Here is a 9,037-nt window from a genome sequence, read left to right on the forward strand (position 1 = left end):
TCACTCTGTCTCTCTCTAAATGACAGCATGAGATTATCTGTTACATATCGTTTAAACATTCATGTTAAACATGCATATTTAACATTCATAGAGATAAGACCGGGGCCAATTTAGGGCAAAAACATGACGTTCACAAACTGAGGGGCTCCTGACCCTTGTTGGGGAAGAGATCAAGAAGCAGAGCACTGTGGTAAAGTGTGAACATCCCAATAGACACTCCTCTGTGTTTCTGAACTCCTAGATCATTATGGTAAATTCTTAGGAGTTGAACTGCTGTCAAAGGTAGGTGTATTTTAAATGTTGATGCATATTCAAAAATTATTTTCTAGAAAATTGTTAACAATTTATATATTTAATGAGTGTGTTTTTCTTACATCCTTGCCTACACTGCACATTGACAGCTTCCCTCCCTGTCTTTTTTTTCTTTACAGAATCTGTAAAGTATGGTAGTTAAGAGCATAAGCTATGGCTTCAGAGTACCTAAATTAGAATCACGGCTCTGCTACTTTCTAGCTGTGTGACCTTGAGCAAATTACTTAATATCTCTGTGCCTCAGTTACATAATCTATAATACAAGGAGTATAATAATATATACTTTTGGGTTGTTGTGCAGATTCAGTGAATTAATTTTTGTAAAGTGCTTAGCAATGAACCTGAATATCTCAGGTTGAGCCATTTGAAACTAATAAACAGTAAAAAAAAATCAGCAATTGCACAGGGTTCAGTGCAAGTGTTAATAAATGTAAGCTATTATTATCTTTGTACATCTGATAAACAATATGTATTTTTAATTTAATATAGCTGCTATCTAATTAAAGTAGGTTGGTACTGGGCTCTGACTAGACAGTCAAGCCAATGCCTCAGGAAATGGAACTCTGAAATCAACCCAAAACTGTGAAAATTTAGGCTATGATAAAGGTAGCATTTCAAATCATAAGAAATAAGGAATTTTAAGTTAATGGTGCTGGGACAACTGGCTGGCCACCTGAAGAAAAGCAAAGCTAAGTCTCCAGTTAATTCTGTACACTGAAACAAATTCCAAATGGAGAACAGATGCAAACCTAAAGAGTTTAGCCTATAAATTATTAGAAGAAGACACTGGAAAAATTATTTAAAATCCCAGAATGGAAAAAGACACGTTACCTTGAATTCATAAAAAAGAACTTTAAATTATCAAATATTTCTGCATGGTGGGGACTTCCCTGGCGGTCCAGTGGTTAAGACTCCATGCTTCCACTGCAGGGACCATGGGTTCAATCCCTGGTCACGGGACTAAGATCCCACATGTCATGTGGCACGGCCAAAAAAAAAATTCTCCATAGAAAAAGTACCTTAAACAAAGTAGAAGATCCCAGAAAAATACTTAAAACAGTTATGACAGACAAAATGCTAATTTCCTTTATATACAAAGAACTGTTACAAAACAATAAGAAAAATACCAATAGCATAAAAAGAAAAGAAATGGATGAAGGATGTGAAGAGGCAGTTCACAGAAAAAGCTTTTAAACATTGGAAGAGTCGCTCAACTTCATTCATCATTAAAGTAGTGCAAATAAAAACAAGATATCACGGGACTTCCCTGGTGGTGCAGTGGTTAAGAATCTGCCTGCCAATGCAGGGGACACGGGTTTGATCCCTGGTCCGGGAAGATCCCACATGCCGCGGAGCAACTAAGCCCGTGTCCCACGACTGCTGAGCCTGTGCCCTGCAGCCTGCGAGCCACAACTACTGAGCCCGCATGCCCATGCTCTGCAACAAGAGAAGCCACGGCAATGAGAAGCCCAAGCCACTGCAATGAGAAGCTTGTGAACTGCAATGAAGAGTAGCCCCCAGTCCTCACAACTCGAGAAAGCTGGCGTGCAGCAATGAAGACCCAATGCAGCCAAAAACAAACAAACAAGATATCACTTTTCACCTGTCATATTGGCTAAGAGTTGTACTGCTTGATTCTTTTTATTGGTTGTATATTTATCTTTCAATAAAATAATAGTAGTATTTCCAATAAAACAGTAGTTTAAGCCAATCTACAAGTTAAAAAATGGTAACATATAACAGTGGATTTTGAAACTAGAAATCAAAGACAAATTTTCTCATTTATTCAAAGTTTACCTAAAATCTTGCTTCATTTCAACCCTTCTGAGATCCTTAGGTAAATGAACACTTCCTGCTATAATAAGTCCATGAGTATTACACAGAATATGCTTTAAGAGAGGCAAAGCGCCCCCTCCATCATCTTTCTCCTCTTCCCTGTGCTGCCATCAAGAAGGAAGTTGGCATGGATTGTTCAAATTCTAGGACTCTTATTGGGTCAAGTTTACTAGCAATTAATGTACATTAAAACGTCACTCATTTTGGGTGTGGGAAGACTGAAACTCTTTCAGCATTCTCTTCTCTCCATGCTGAAGAACTGGAAGGTGTCAGGGCCCATTCCTAGCCGTGTGTGTGTGTGTGTGTGTGTGTGTGTGTGTGTGTGTGTGAGCCCCAGGTTGCAAAATAGTGAGTGGACATAGGGTTTGCTTCTCCCAACACTACCCAAGGCCAGCCCAGCCATCCCTTGTCTCTTCTCTCCCTTCAATCACTGACAGGCCAGAGTCTGTTCTCCTTCCTGCTTCCCTTTTGCACAGACACACACAGTGCTCACTACCCCAGCAGTAGTCTAAGCCAGCTCAGTAGTAGGCAGTGAAAACAAGTACCTTCTATCTTGCTGCCTGTGTGCTTCTTTCTGAACACTCTCTGTGTCTTGCTGGATGTGTCAGATTGGCTTTTTGCCTGAAGGTTCTTAGTCCTAACCAGACTGGCCAAAAAGGACTGATGCACGCATTTCAGTTCAGATCACCCAAGCTCTTCTCACTGAGTTCCAGGTCCAAGCCCAGTCAGCAACGAAGGCACACCAGCTACTTCTGGGTGTAAAGCATCAATGCAACTTCCAGACTCTACTTGCCAAATGGGGAGGGGACTTGCTTAGATGTGGCTAAATGGTCAAGAGCAGCTGGCCTGCAGCTGAGGGGACTGAGGAACATAGAAGTGGACTTGGATTTGACTTAACCCACTGCCAGGGCATAGCAGGGGCTCAATAAATGTGGACTGAGGTGATGACTGAGGTTGGAAAGACAAAAGAAACACATAGTGAATACTGTTTTTCACAATATAAGAACATGTCATCAAATACTACATTATGAGACGCAGCCGAATTTATTAGGAGATTGTACTAGTTAGGATAAAGGCTATGCTACTGCAACAAAAACATCCACAAATCTGACTGGAAGAGGATAGAATTTTATTTCTCTCTGGTATAATAACAACCATTTAGTCTAGGCTACCGAAACAGCGCTACTCTGTGAGGTCATTCAGAATCAGTGCTTCTTCCACCACTGCTTAGGGCTACAGTTCCCAAGTTGTCCCAAAGAGCCTCAGTGAGCTCACAGGAGCACCAGGGGACGTGTCAGATTTTTGAGGAAAACACAGTAATCCTCAACATCTGATATACACCACATAAACTACTAGCTTGAGGTACTTCACAGTTTCAACAAGAGATAGCACTGCTTTCCTTTTGATGACATATTTCTGAATCTAGGTTTTTGGTGGTTGCTGTGATAAAAAGCAAGTCCTCTAAGAAAATCACTGTGGAACAGGGAATGGGGTAGTGGTGTCCAATCTGGTCCTAAGGTTTGAGGAGTTGTGCAGTGCCCCATAGGTATACACATTCCATCATCAAGTGACTGCAGTTGTTTAAAGTAAAATTTTTTTCTTTCAATTTATGCATATTATTTGTTACAAATGTCTACTAAATGTTGGGAGACAATTCTCCATGGATCTCTCATTGTTTTGCATATGTTGTAAGCAGAGGCATTGACTGCCATTGATCCAGGCTATCTTTTCAAGGATGCTTGTATAACTAATAGGCTTGGAAGACAGAGATAGTGACTGCCTCTGGAACAAAGAGTGGGTGGGTCTACTTACTGTCTAGTACAATAGAAATAACGTTCCCCTCTAGGGCAAAGATCAGGCAGGCTTACTACCCGTTATAAAAGATTCAGGTTGCCAAAGCTTGGTAACGAGAGACTCAGGTTACCTCTCCTGTAACACAACCTGCTGCCTGTGCAGGTGTCACACCGCCCTCTTCACAGAGCCCCATAGGAACTGGGGCTCAGGAAACCGAAGCCAATGCTGACACGCTGACTATTGCTCTTGCCATGAGTAATGCATTCCATTGTCTCTGACCCAAGAGTCTCCTGTCTTCTGCCAACACCCATGAAATTGTGGCTGGCTAACTTGTTAGTTTACAAATAGGATAAAACCTCAGACTCTTCACAGTTCTTGACACTAGGTGGTTAGGACATAAGCACTTGTTAGGTTGTTTGGACAAAACTACTTAAAATACAGAACTAGTCTTTCTTTTGGCCCAGGAGCACCATGATAAAATTACTGAGACACTAGGGGATGCTATGAATTGGAAAGTTTGGGAACTTCTGGCTCAGTCCATTGTTCTCATCCACATGCTTAAAGGTGAGACCTGTCACTTGCCAGCTGGCAGGGAGGGGAGAGGAGAAAGTCCAGGGAAGCAATTTCTTTTAAAGAGAAAACCAGGCATGAGTTACACACATCTCTCCTGCTCATGTTCCACTGGTGAACTTAGCCACAGGGTTACAGCCAGCTGCAAAGGAGGCTGGGAAGTGGAATCTCTACACAAGTGTCCCTATGCTTGGCCTAAAATCTATGTCTATGGAGGAGGGGGAGATGGATTTTGGCAGACAACTAGCATTCTACACCACAGAAATATTTCCCTATGGCTATCATTGCTTGAAATAGTAGTGCAGGGTGAGATGTGTAAACAATCTTTTAATGTCTTTACTGTGAGATGGCTCTGCATGGCTTTTATCAGAGAGGCATTTGCCTTGGTAACCTCTGCAGATTTCTTCCTTCCTTAGCCTCTCTTGGCACCCTACCCTAACCCTTACTTTCAGGAGCTCGCTAATGAGAATCTTTTCGTTAGCAGACTCTGGGGTGCTCTGCTTCTTGTCCTGGGTGGAAGGTCCTAGGATCAGCAATGTGTATGGCTGGGCTTGGAGCTCTTGGTGAAGGGGGAGCAGTGAGTAGGGAAGGGATACTGGACTCGTGTTTATGGCATGGTGGAGTAACCACATTTGGCACTGGACAGGCAGGGTAGATCCAGGCTTTTATGTGCCTGAGGCTTATACAATTTGGGAGCCTTCTTTAAAAAACAAGAATACAAAATTATGAATACAAAATTAACTATGTATCAAGAACACAAAATAAATATTTATTTAGAATGAGGAAAGAAATCATAGTAATTTTCAAAAAATACACAAAATTAATCTGAAATTAAGGTATACAGAAGAGCAATTTAAAATTGCTTCTTGTATTGATCTCCATAATTATGTAATCAAATTATTTTTATATTACTTACATTGACTTATTAATGGAATGTGTATGGGACTTTTGATACAGGAACACTTGCTTCTTCGGGCCATTTTCCTGTGTCTATGGTAATGTTGTGTTTGTTTTCATCAACTGATAGACTTTGTCAGCACAAGAAGCATCCGATAGCTAAGAGGTAATCTGATCAGATCTGATGCATAAAACATGAGTCTTCATACACAGATGTGCTTGCCATTGACAATACTGCTACAGGTATATGACCTATAAACCTAGGAATTGTGATCAATTCTATTTTGCAAGATTTCCATCAAAAAAGAAACAATATATGATCCATTAATAATTGTGTACATTGTACCATCAAGTATATTTCTGAAGTAGCAAACGTTTAAGTAAGTTTCAATGAGAACTGAGCCTTCCACTTAAAATTGTACACATCTGATGATTGGAAGAACTTTCTGAAGACTAGCTTTTGGTCCCCTACTTTCCAAACCTTATTTCTCCTCCATTACTTACATCTATTTCTGGTGTTGGGTACCTTGGGACATGTTCATACCACTATTTTGCCCTTGGCTCTGCACTTTTATGTTATGGTGCCAGATGAGTTGGCATGGGAGGGTCAGGAGTATTCCTAGAAGCCATTTCTATACCAGGAGGCCTGTAATAACATGACCAAAGCTGGAAGTGACTGCAAATCACAGATGTATATGCCAGTCAATCCAAACTTCATGTATCCTCAACTCAACTTCTCTTTAGCCAGTTACCAAAAATGCCTACTGCCACACATCACTGTTCAGTAGGAAAAGATTGATGGTGAGAAAGTCGGAGAGGAAAGACACAGTGGTCTTAAACCATTGCTGTTAAAATATCCTTATTTTCCAAGCTTTATAAAGACATGAGACCATTGGAATACATTGCTAGGGCTGCTCAATGGGCCTTGGATGGGGCATGTACAAGTGAAGCTTAACCTCCATGAGCTTTCCCTGGCTAGAGGTTGTAAGTGACCATGAGGAGATCCATCTTAAAACAAATGCAATATCCTCAAAAACCAACTGTTATTTTGCAGTACTTTATAACTTACAGAGCTTTCATACTCATCACTATATTGATTCTCAGAGCAGCCTTTAGGTTGCCAGAGCTGATACCAAAACTTTGGGAAGTGAAATGTTTTGCTCCAGGCAAGTGAAACCTCCTAGACTCAACAGTGAGGTCTTTTAACTTCAGAATTCATGCCCTTTCTACTGTATCATTCCAGAGAAGACTCATACAAGACATTTTTGCATGACATATATTAACTGCTCAATAAATATTCATGGGACAAATGAAAGAAAAGAAAGAAGTCAAGCAGGAGCCAGGAATCCTTTAAGGGGCCAAAGACAGACAATCCATCAGTAGGAAAGAAAACAGGCCAGAATCCCACCTTTCCAGCTGGGACAGATACTTTCCCTACATTTCTTACAGATGTCAACCTGTTTTCCATGCTCCATGGTCCAGGCCAGTGCTATATGGAACAAAACACAGATGATTACTCTGTAAGAGGGCTCTGGGTCCACACGCCCTCATAAAGCAGTTTCTATTTTTCTGGGTAACAGGTGGGGAGTGGGTTGGGTTTTTCTCTGTGGGTGGGGTGGGGCAATGGGGAGCAGATGGGTGAGCCTTCATTAGGGTTAATTGTAGCTTTGGTAAATAATGAAAATATGCCCAGGTAGATTTTTGATGAATGTGTCATTCACCAGTTCAATGCCTGTTGCTTAACTTTAGTTGTTAAGTGAGAGGAGGCAGGAAAGGAAATCTGCACTTTGAATGTAAAGAGCAGCTGGCTTGATCTTTATTTCAGATGTAGTGAGATCAGTGATATGCTCTGTGCTTCTCTTCTGCTTTGTCAGGCCTCAGACAAGAGGAGGCTTTTAATGCTGAATTCCAGCAACTTAAAAGCAGACAAAGGGATGGAAACTTAGGAAAGTTGATTTAACATGGCCCAGGCCTTTCAGGAATCTCATGGGTCTCTGGAATTTCTGACAGCCCAGTTTCTACCCTTTAGCATGAGGGCAGAGAAGGGCTTATTTAAAACTGGGGCCCAGAGCTTTCCTGGTGGTGCAGTGGTTAAGAATCCGCCTGCCAATGCAGGGGACACGGGTTTGAGCCCTGGTCCGGAAAGATCCCACATGCCGCGGAGCAACTAAGCCCGGGCGCCACAACTACTGAGTCCGTGTGCCACAACTACTGAAGCCTGCATGCCACAACTACTGAAGACTGCGTGCCTAGAGCCCATGCTCCACAACAAGAGAAGCCACCGCAATGAGAAGCCTGCACACCGCAACGAAGAGTAGCCCCCGCTCACCACAACTAGAGAAAGCCCGCGCACAGCAACGAAGACCCAACGCCGCCAAAAATAAAATAAATAAATTTATATTAAAAAAAAACAAAACTGGGGCCCAGTAATTTGGAGAGTTAAATGGTCAGGATAAGGAGGTCTCAGCCAAGGAGGTGAGGTCTGTTCAGAACCATTTCCATCTATGTTTAAAACCTTCCGTGCACCCTTTGAGAGCTCAGCTGCTAGAGCGGAGGACTATAGACCTGACATGTGTGGATATCCATCTATGTTTAAACCTTCAAAGGCTTCCTTACTTCCCTTAGAATAAAAGCCAGACTCCTTACTGTAGCCCACCAGGACTTGCATGTCCTGGTCTCTTATCTCTCTTCCACTCCCGTCCTCCAGCCACACTGGTGACCCTTCTGGTCCTCACACATGCCACCCCCTTTCTTTCTTGTAGCCTTTGCATATGTTGCTCCTCTGGCTTTTCACAGATTCAGCTTCTTATTATGTTTCAGGTCTCAGCTTAGGGTCGCTTTCTCAGTGTGGCCTTCTCTAACCACCTCATGTAAAGCAGCAGCATAACCTCCGCTCCTGCCACTTTTACCTGCCATCAATCTCACTGTTTCCTCCCTAGTACATCTTAGTTTATAACGTTCTTATTTATTTAGTTGTTTCCTTACTTAGCTTCTGCTTCCTTCACTAGGCCGTAGACCCCATGAAGGCAGAGGACTTATTTCTCTCATTCACCAGCATATACCAGCTCCTAAGACAGTATCCAGTCCGTGGGAGGTGCTCAATACGTATCTGGTGAGCAAAGACTGAAAGAATTGTTTCCCTTCAGGGCACTAGCTGCTCTATTGGTGGAAGGTTCATCTTAGCTCTCAGAGCGGTTTTCAAACTCTCAACATGTTTTGTTGCCTTCCTGCCCTGGGCTAAGCCTTTCCTCCATCCAAAGACCAAACAAAGTCTTGACTCGGGTCTCTCTGAGGTCTCTCCCTTGGTACACTGAGCGCTCCAAGGGAGCAGACGTTTTCTCAGTGGGTGAAACAACCTGTTTCTCAAGGGTGTGCCCTCTCTCAGTCAGACAGGACATGCCCTCAGAGCTTGCCAGGGCACGCTTCTCCAGAAAGGCAGGCGCTGCTCAAGCTCAACTGAGCCGTCGGAGCGTGGCAGCCAGGAGCGTCCACAGGAGACGACCAGCAAGCTCAGGAGAGATGCACATGGAAAAATAAAACTCTTAACTTGGGAGCCAACCTGGGGCTGGAAAGTCCACTTTCCAGTCCAAAGAGCCAAGAGAGTTGGAAAAAACAGGAAAACTCCCAT

Source organism: Eschrichtius robustus, chromosome 4 (assembly GCF_028021215.1).
Source record: "Eschrichtius robustus isolate mEscRob2 chromosome 4, mEscRob2.pri, whole genome shotgun sequence".
Taxonomy (NCBI): domain Eukaryota; kingdom Metazoa; phylum Chordata; class Mammalia; order Artiodactyla; family Eschrichtiidae; genus Eschrichtius; species Eschrichtius robustus.